The sequence below is a fragment of the Neomonachus schauinslandi genome, chromosome 9 (genome assembly GCF_002201575.2).
Source record: "Neomonachus schauinslandi chromosome 9, ASM220157v2, whole genome shotgun sequence".
Taxonomy (NCBI): domain Eukaryota; kingdom Metazoa; phylum Chordata; class Mammalia; order Carnivora; family Phocidae; genus Neomonachus; species Neomonachus schauinslandi.
The window spans coordinates 35,609,306-35,619,821 of NC_058411.1; the positions used below are offsets into that span (position 1 = coordinate 35,609,306).

The 10,516-nt window shown below is 40.1% G+C and overlaps 1 non-coding gene across 1 annotated transcript; it reads right to left on the reverse strand.

Moving 5' to 3' along the window:
- Nucleotides 1-1,154: 1,154 nt before the first annotated feature.
- Nucleotides 1,155-1,285, reverse strand: LOC123325815. Its single transcript, XR_006540660.1, has one exon. It is a non-coding gene; the product is annotated as a small nucleolar RNA SNORA63 (small nucleolar RNA).
- Nucleotides 1,286-10,516: the final 9,231 nt, after the last annotated feature.

Consider the following 10,516-nt stretch of genomic DNA (forward strand, 5'->3'; position numbering starts at 1 on the left):
GTCCTTTGGTGTAGCATGCAACACTTTGGAGGAAAGATTTTGCCTTATTTTGTTAGATTTTTAGTGTTTACATGGGCATTCCATTGGGAATTTTTATTTTTAAGTTTCTGAACTCAGAGTGGTTATTGTCCTTCGTGGGGGAAGATGTTTGTTACTTAAATGAACATGTGAAAAGAAAGGTTTGTGCTGTGAGTATTGTAAAAAGGACACGTGCTGCAACTGTGACACTTATTCTTTGCCTTTTTTTCTGCAGAAAAATCTATATTTCTGCATATATTCAAGAAGAGGGAAAATGTAAGGGTCTGTTCATCAATAGGTGTTAAAGCATAATCTTAGGATTCATTTTACATCCAAGCTTTTTTTTGCCAGTGGCATTACTGAAACATTCTTATTTCAAAAGCAGCCAGTCTCCTGTAACACTTAAGACTTGAAAGTCTCTGAAATCAATTAAAAACACTCATTTGGAATACATATCATAGTGGTTCTGAGGGACTCAAATGAATCTAATGACCTTTTATATTCCTCAATTTATTAATGATAGGGAAGAGGTAAAATTTAGTAGTAAATTCAACCCTTAAAAGCATAATTAACATTTAATAGATATTGATATATCCATTCTTAGGAGTAAAACACTGCAGTTTTCTATAAATATATATTCAGGTAATGATGCAAAATACATCTTGTGATAATTTTAGTTCATGTTTTGAGCCATTTTACATAATACTTATAAATATGTAATAATTATATAAAATACTGAAGGCTGAACTTGAATCAATTACTGGTAAGTTTTTTAGTAATTACATCTAGAACACTTGAGAACTGTATACTTGAGTGTTAGACATCATAATTCAGAGCCTAGCACATGGATTTAGATATAATAGCCTTTTTAAAAAGGTAGGCTCCTGGCAGTATAATTTTTTTTTTTTTTAAGATTTTATTTATTTATCTGACAGAGAGAGACACAGCGAGAGAGGGAACACAAGCAGGGGGAGTGGGAGAGGGAGAAGTAGACTCCCCGCTGAGCAGGGAGCCCGATGCGGGGCTCGATGCGGGGCTCGATCCCAGGATCCTGGGATCATGACCTGAGCCGAAGGCAGACGCTTAATGACTGAGCCACCCAGACGCCCCTCAAGTCAGTGTTTTACTTGGTAAACATGTCTGAGACCATGCATCCCTGGCTGCTAAGCACCATGGCAGACAGGGCTAGAAAGGTAACAGCTTTATTTTGAGCAGGGGGCAAAGACAAGGCAGCACTTTACAGCTACATTGTAACTAGATCCTGCATGGCAGTATAATTTACATACAGTAAAACCTAGCCTTTTTAGGGGTACCCTCTATGAATTCTGACAGTTGCAACATTTATATAATCACTTCTGCACTCAAGACCTAGAACCTTGCCCTCACTCCCAAAAGTCTCCTTTGTGCTTTTGTAGTCAACCCTCTCCACCCATCCCCAACCCCTGGAAATCACTGAGCTGTTCACGGATTTTACCATTCTGCTCTTCAGGTGTGTTTTTACCTAGGAATAATTATCTTCCTTTGCTTTTCGAAAAAGAGAATCTCAGTCCTCCCCTCCCCCCTCCCCCCCTGCTTTTTGTTGGGATGAGTCAGGTTGTGGTATTTTTGTTTTAATCCTATATACTTTGGAATAAATTGAGGCAAAGAGAAGCTATTTTGCGAATGGGACTAAGTGTTAAGTTCCCATTGGGCTAATGGATTTCATTCTTAGCACATTTAGATTCCACTGTGGGATAAGCCTTTGGTTATGGTGTGCATCATTAGTTATCCCAAACTGAATACAGGGTTATTTAAAAAACATTGGTTATTTATGTAATAATAGAATGTATTGTATTTTTATAATCTGGGCATTTAAATTATTTATGATTTATTATACTTTTACTGTACTTGAGATTAAGAAAGTTACCTGAAATTACATATTATTAAATAGTGAGAAGCCAAAAGAGTGATTGAAAATGACAATCTCGGGGTGCTTGGGTGGCTCGGTCGGTTAAGTGTCTGTCTTAGACTCAGGTCCTGATCCCAGGATCCTGGGATCGAGCCCCATGTCGGGCTCCCTGCTCAGCGGGGCGTCTACTTCTCCCTCTCCCTCTGCCTGCAGCTCTGCCTACTTGTGCTCTCTATCTCTCTGTCAAATAAATAAATACAATCTTTAAAAAAAAGAAAATGACAATCTGGAGACATTGAAAATCTAATATAGAGTGATGGTGACTTAAAATACTTTTAGGAGTTGAGGTCTGTGCCCAATTTATGTGTTGATGTCAGAGTTTTTTCATTTCTGTGCTCATGCTTTGAAATCTAGATTTTCTTGCAGGACACAGATGCAAAATCTGTTGTAAGCTAATATTCTTTACTGTTTAATACATAATTCAGTGGACAGTTAGGAGCCTGTTATTGTTAAGCACTCCTAATGAAGATCTGTCAGATGATGTCCTTTTCCTTTCTCCTTTGTGCTATGAAAACAAGAGCCTGTATTTTATATACACAGCTTACCTTTCGGAGAACTCCCGTGGCAGGAACTAGGAGAGGCAGAGTGGCCTGCTGGGGAAGCCCCAGCAAACTGGGTGGTTGGCAGTTCTGGCTGGAGCTGTTACAGCTCTTCATAATTAAGGGCTTTTAGCCGAGAATCTGTGTATGGGTGTACTTGACAGAGGGAAGGAGAGTGAGGGTCACTGGAAAGACTGATTACCGGACTTGTATAGGTTTCCTCAAAGCAGGACTGCGATGTTTTGTGGTTAAATGTTTGTGTTCAAATGTCAAACCCAGGACTGGAAGAGATGAATGTATTCAGTTTAACTTCTGCATTGGTTATGTTTTAAACCTCTTCACGCATAACTCTCCCCACCCTGGCCCAAATGGATATTTGAAAATTGTTCATTTCCTAAGAGCGGTTGGAATTGGGAAGGGGCAGAGACTTGCTGAAGAGAGCAGACTGATGGGCTCTCTCTCTACTGCGCCTTAGTGTTGATGACCCTGCGGCTGAGGCTCTGGCCTCTTCCCCGTCAAGCTGCAAAGTTCTGTTTCCTGTCCAGCTCGATAAGGTCCAGTGGACTCCAAGGGGAATTAGATTTTTCTCATTTTGGAAGATACCTGTACATGTTCTTAAGAGTTGCGTGTGAATCAATTATCAATGGTCAGTTCTGTGGTGATTTTGGGGCGTTTTTTCTTTCTGATGAATATTAAGTTGATCAAGAGCTGTGTTTTGCTGTAGAAAATTTAAGACCGATAATTGGTAGACAGCCACTGACACAAAGATGTTTAACACTTAAAGATGTTTTAACTTTTCCATGAAATTCCTTGTAGTGTTCTGCATTGTAAGTGTGCTTTTTTGACTTGTGTGGGGCACACAAATGAGGGGTGTTGGAACTGAATGCTTGGGGAAGTGTGATGGACAGGCTTGAGAACACCGCGCAAGGAGAACGGGCCGTTTGGGGCTCCATACCAGCAGCCCAGCTATTTGGACCCGTGTCATGAATGGTTAAGCAGAAGTTAAGAAAGTACAATGAGGAGGCAACAATCTTCAGGGTGGTCATCAGGGCATTTTACTTGTCTGGAAGTTCTGCCCAACACGACAGGCGTATCCCGTGGCATGCTAATGGATGGACTTCATCTTTCTGGATGTATAATAATACCTCACAGGATGCTTTCATGTACATCATTTCACTTTATCCTCCAGGTGCTGTGAAAACATGCAGCCCGTATTAGGTCCGCATTTCTACTGAAGAAGCCATGGAAGCTCAGGGAGTTGATGTGATTTGTGTGAGATCCCCTGGTTTTCAGGCAGAGCCAGGACTAAGACCCTGTGTACTTCTCTGTCCACTGGACAGAGAGTATATGTAATAGCAGGCCTGGTGTGACTGCCTTCATCTTGTTTAACTAGATTTGATCGGTACTTTCAGAAAATCCTTCTACTCTTCCTGGAGTGTCTTCCTACCATTTCTAGAGCCCGCCTTTTTCTTCTCCCAAGGAATCGCTGTCAGTATTTGGGATTTTAAAACCTTTTTTTCTGTTTAAGTTCCATAATGTGTTCCCAGTATGTTAGAACATGATGTATAATCCCATGTGTACAGAAAGCTTTCCTGCTGAACACAGACGTGACCTGCAAGGGCTCACCAACAGTGTTGTGTGTGTGCTGGAGGAGTGGGCCAGAGAAGTTTTTGGACAGAAGACAAGGGCTGTTCATCACGAAGAATATGGGCCAACTATCTTAGGCTATCATGACTAGTTAAAGAAAATTGACTTGCAAAGAAATGTTTAATTCTTAGAATCAGGATGTCCGGGTACATGTTCTTTTGTTGGCCAGATGAAATTCCCTGCCTGCCAGGCCCAGCACTTAAGCTGTTTAGAGACTATTTTTCCCTTTGACACCAGATATTGTGCTCACTGAGTCAGTGCTTGCTTGTTCAAAGGAATGTGTTGGGAAAATCCTGTCCTACATGTTGAAGAAATTTGATTTTGGGGGATTCTTTCCTTCAACCGTTTTATCTCCCTGGTTTAGATCAGACTACTCACATAACCACCACAGGTTTTTATTCAATTTCTTAGACCTCCGGAGAAGACTTATGCTTCTTGTTTGCTTGTCTCTGGGTTCTCCTGCCATGATTTAAGTTCCTCACCCCTTGTTGTGTCTTTGCTTCAGAGGAAAAACCGTTTGCGTTGGCTACCAAGTTACTAATAATCCAAGGTTCCACTGACAAATGGTTGTCACGTGAATCTGGATACATCTGAAAGATCTCCAACCAAAAGGCAACACAAGCTTGTAATCATTGTCCAGCCACCAGTTCTCTCTCATGAATTATTATTGTGCTAGGGATGTGTAGAAATTCTAGAGAAATTGATTGGGGTATATATGTGAAATCTGTTTTCCTAAGCAAAGTCACTGTGGCACCTGATTGATTGCCTGGACAAATCCTGGCATTTGCCATTTGGCGGTGTGTGTCTGACAGGTCATTTCAGCATTTCTGGGCTGAGAATGAACATTTCAGTTGTAGGTGAAAATGAGTAATGGGATTGATTCTCTGCTCCTGAGAGAGATGTCATATTCATTTTAAATTGTGTGTTCACTTTCTACCTGGATAATAGGAAATGTTATTTCAAGTTCATGAATTTCCATGTTGCTATTCATCACTTTATATCAGTAGATGCTTTCTGTTTTTAAGAGGCCTACTGAAAGTAAAGGATAGCAGTGGTTTTCTGATCGGTTGGTGTTGGCTTTGCTGAATTACTAATGTTAAATGCTACATATATTTCTTTGGGGCAATGTAAAGTTGAGACAACATAAAATTCAGTAAAAACTTGACGGACCAAAATGTTCAGAGATTTTTTGTTTGTTTGTTTAAACCATTCAACTTATTTTATTTTTGGGTATTAACCTGAAGTCTTGTTCAAATTGTTACTCTTAAATTCACTGCTTTCCTGCTTCATAATTTCCTGAATATAATGTGTATACTCATCACAGTGACCACACTAACTTTTGGATATACTTTTATTTATTAAATTGGGTAGGCCATCTTGTTTTCTTATACATTTTTTTTTAAGATCAAGAAATACAAAATGTATTACCTCTAGGTTATATTTTACTATACATAAATACAATTTGTTAAGCATGTTACCTTGAGTATTTTCCTCTCAATTGTTATGCTGTGTACTGTTTCAGTTGTATTGTTAAAGTACTTGAAATGTCTTTTGATTAAATATCTGGCCACATAAGATATGCTCAGATCATATAGCAAAAACAATGCACTAAAATACAGTCACTAAAGTACAATATCAAAAACATAAGCACAGTGAGCAAGCCTATGTGTAGGTGGATTGAAATAGGAGAGGTGTTTTCAGGACAGAGTGAGGGATAGATGCCTCCTCACAATACTGACGGGCTTGGAGTTGCCATTTCAAGGTTACCAGTGACCTAATTACCAACACCTGTGTTTCTTCTATATTTAACCACTTGCTCCAACCTAGGTCATTCCACAGATCTGTAAATGTTTTCAAGCATTTCTGTTTAAAACCCTTTCTTGATTAACAAAATGTGGTGCATAAAAACAATGGAATATCATTCAGCCTTAAAAAGGAAGGAAATTCTGACACATGAGACAATACGGATGAACCTTGAGGACATTGTGCTAAGTGAAATAAGCCAAACACAGAAGGACAGATACTGCATGATTCCACTTCTCTGCGGTACTGAGTAGTCAAATCCATAAGAGACCGAAAGTAGAATGGTGGGTTGCCAAGGGCTGGCGGAGGGGGTGGGTTGGGGAGCTGTTGTTTAACAGGTGGGGAGTCTTAGTTTTGCAAGTTGGAAGGAGTTCTGGAGGTCAGTTGCACAATGGTATGAATGTATTTAACACTACTGAACAGTAATTTTAGAAATGGTTAACATTGTAAGCTTGATGTGTAATTTACCACAACTTAAAAAAAAGTTTGGAAACTGCTAGTTTTGACAATAGTTAACATTATATATGCTTTATCCTGCATATTTTCTATTAAGAATCAGGGATTGTATATGTTGATTGGGAATCTAAGTAATGGAAATGTGAAATTCTGTCATTAATAAATTCATATTGATATACATGTACTGTATATAAAATATATATACAAGTGTAATATATATATAATATGTATATTATACATATAATGCATCTATATATTATACATATATATATATATGAATGATATATAAACACTTTTTTGATGCTGTGTTCTTCTCCAGCTACCATTCCCGCTCCTGTCCTTCATGGTCAATCAGTGTTGATTATAAGTGGTAGGATGTCTGTATTAGTTCCTTAGCATTTTACCTGGTATGTCCTGCCTCCTTTACCTGGCCCAGTAGCTCTCTGAAGGCAGAGTGCATGTCTTGGGACTCCTTTAGATCTCCTGTCTCCGCATAGTACCATACCTACTGAAGGTGCTCCCATCTTTGACTAACACCCTTGATTGGGTGAAATCTTATAAACACATTTCCTCATATTCTTTCATTATAACAAATAATTACTGAGTTGTAGTAGAAGATGAGTAAAAATAGTGTGTGCCTTCAAGGAGCTTAAAATCTAATCATCCTTCTATCCTTTTACAAGAATGACTCAGTGGAATTCTATTCTAGTAAGGAGGATTAAGTTTGTAAGTAATTATAGGGATGCTAAGGCATAAGACACCAATCACTTCACGATGCACTTTGTATATTCCTATGGACATGGCAGGTCTTCTGTAGGAAAATAGCAGATTAGAGTGGGATGATGGGGGGCGCCTGGGTGGCTCAGTTGGTTAAGCGACTGCCTTCGGCTCAGGTCATGATCCTGGAGTCCCTGGATCGAGTCCCGCATCGGGCTCCCTGCTCAGCAAGGAACCTGCTTCTCCCTCTGACCCTGCCCCCTCTCATGTGCTCTCTCTCTCTCGTTCTCTCTGTCTCAAATAAATAAAAAAAATAAAAAAAATAAAAAGAGTGGGATGATGGGTTGGGGCAGCAGAGTGGAATGCCTGGATGTTAGAAGAGTGTGACTTACACAGGCTGGTGGGACGGAGAGGGGTGATCAGAGCTGGCTTTTAAGAATGTTAGTCTGGGGGCACCTGGGTGGTGCAGTTGTTAAAGCTTCTGTCTCTTGGTTTCAGCTCAGGTCGTGATCTTGGGATCATGGGCTCAAGCCCCGTGTTGGGCTCTGCGTCAGACTCTATGCTCAGTGTGGAGTCTGCTTGGGCTTCTCTCTCCCTCTGCAATCCCCCACTCCCACCTCATGTGCGTGCCATGTGTCTCTCTCTCTCTCTCTCAAATAAGTAAATCTTTAAAAAAAAATGTTAGTCTGGCAGCTCTATGGACCCGGAGAAGGAGCTCACCAGAGACAAGGAGTGGTAAGGGGCCTATTACAGATGCACAGATAAGAAGTAACGAGAGCTTGCTCAGATGGTGGCAAAAGACAGACCACAAGGAAAACGCACTATGGAGGGAAAAAAAAAAGTGTACCCTAGTGATTTAAGGTAATTGGATGCAGCAGAGAAGTCAAAGCTAAGTGTATTGCACTTTGTCATTAACAAATAGAAAATTAGGATTGGTTTTGAGGAGGAAAATGATTAATTTTACCTTGGATTTGTATTATCTACTGCTGTGTAGCAAATCATCATAGAATTGAGCAGCTTAAATAACAAACATAATATCTCACACACATTTTCTGAAGGTCAGGAATCCAGGAGTAGCTTAGCTGGAAGGTTCCAGCTTAGCTCCTCTCATGGGGTTGCAGTCAAGATGTTGTCCAGGGCTGCAGTCATCTGAAGGCTTGACTGGGGCTGGAGGATCCGTTTCCAAAATATCTCACTCACAGAGCTGTTGGCTGGAGGCTGTAGTTCCTTGCTGGCTATTGGCAGGAGGCCTCCATAAGACTGCTTGAGTCCTCACAATGTGGCAGCTCATTTCCCCTGGAGTGAGTGACCCAAGGGAGCAAGCCAGGAAGAGACTGCAGTGCCTTTTATGACCTAGTCATGGAAGCCATATACCATCCCTTCTGCCATAATTTATTCCTTAAAAATGAGTCATAAATCTAGCACATACGCAAGGGGAGGTTAGACTCCACCTTTTGAAGGGAGGAATGTTGAAAAATTTGTGGACATATTTTAAAATCACCATAGGTATATTGTTTTGAGGACAAATTGAAATGAGCATTTAAATGAAAATGTCAGGAGAAAGTAATCAGGAGCATTTAGAGAGCCAAATTGCCTACATGTAGAAGTAGGTGACAGCTGGAGCTGAAAATATCAAAGATGGAGAACTTCTCAAGGCAAGCTTCTTAATCTTTCTCAACCAGTCTAGTCATTAATGGGCATTCTTCCCTTTTCCAGATTATATTATCCAGTTATTCTAACTTTTTTTTAAAGGTTTACATTTGTAATTTCTTGTATTTTGTGTCTTTCCTCCAGAGCTTCTTACGAAAAATTTTAAACTTGCAGAAGAGTTGAAAGACTGGTATAATGAGTGTCCGTTATGTCCACATCTAGGTTCAGTAATTGTTAACATTTTTACTTTTTCTAACTATCCAGTTTATCCATCCAAGTATTTTTTTTTCTGAACTATTTATTGGATGGCATTCTTTTGTAAAGAAGTTTGCCCTCAACCATGGCATAAACTACAGAGCCTCTCAAAAAGGCAGGATACAGACTTAATTCTTTTCCCTTAATTACTGATTTTCAGAGTGAGGAACTGATGTAACAGTCACTTGCAATGGGAGCCAATGATTCTTTTTCTTTTTCTCCTTTCTTTCCTCTCTTTTCTTTTCTCTCTTCCTTCCTTCCTTCTTTCCTTTCTTTTTCACTATGGACTCATAGTCCAAAGGTAACACATATAAAATCTCTATATAATGCCAGATATGCATTGTGCCATTTTGTACTCCCACCAACAACATCAGAGAAAGTCTGTTTTTCCACAGCCTCACAAAGGACGTCTCTTGTCAAACATTTGAATTTTTGCCAAAGGCGAGAAAATGGTATCTTGGTGTAGTTTTAATTTTTGTGAATGAGGTTGATCATCTTTGTGTTTTAAGAGCCATTTGCCTTCCTTTTTCTGTGTTCTATGTCTTTTGCCTATTTAAAGAATTTAAAGATTTTTTAAAAGATTTTATTTTATTCATTTGTCAGGGAGAAAGAGAGCACAAGCCGGTGGGGGGGGGCGGGGAGTGGCAGGCAGAGGGAGAAGCAGGCTGCCCACCGAGCAAGGAGCCCGATGCGGGACTCAATCCCAGCACCCTGGGGTCATGACCTGAGCCAAAGGCAGACACCTAACCGACTGAGCCACCCAGGTGTCCCTATCTAAAGAATTTTTTAATCTTTTTTTCATTTTAAGAGTTCTAAATACTAGGACAATTAGCCCTTTGTTTCTCATAGAAGTTGGGAGCATTTTCCCCCCCCCAATTTGTCATTAGTCTTTTTTGACTTTGCTTATGGTGTTTTTATGATGTGCAAAGATTTCCTTTTCTGTTCTGAATTTATTGCATGTGGATTTTAAGCTATACTTAAGGTTTTTTCCCACACCCATGTTATAAAGAAGTTTATTTGCACTTGCTTCTAGGACTTGTGCAGTCCCCGCTCTCTCCCTCAACCTCCTCCCCCTTTTCCCTCCCTCTCCTTCCTCCTTCCATTTCTCTTTTAACATTTGGATCTCTGAACCCTTTGGAGTTTTATTCTGGCATAGGTTCTTTTTCCAGTGGCCATTCTACTGTCCAGTGTTTTCTCTCTGATTTGAGATATCACCTTTATCATATGCCAAATTTCAAAAAACTTTTGAGTTCTTGAATTTTCTATTTTGGGATTTTCTATTCTGTTATGTAGCCATCAGGGTCCAATCAGGAGATAGAAACTACACAGTCGGTTCAACAGGGGAGTTTTAATATAAAGAATAACCATGGGGGCGCCTGGGTGGCTCAGTCGGTTAAGCATTAAGCATCTGCCTTCGGCTCAAGTCCCGCATCCCGCTCCCTGCTCAGTGGGGAGCCTGCTTCTCCTCCTCCCCCTGCTCGCG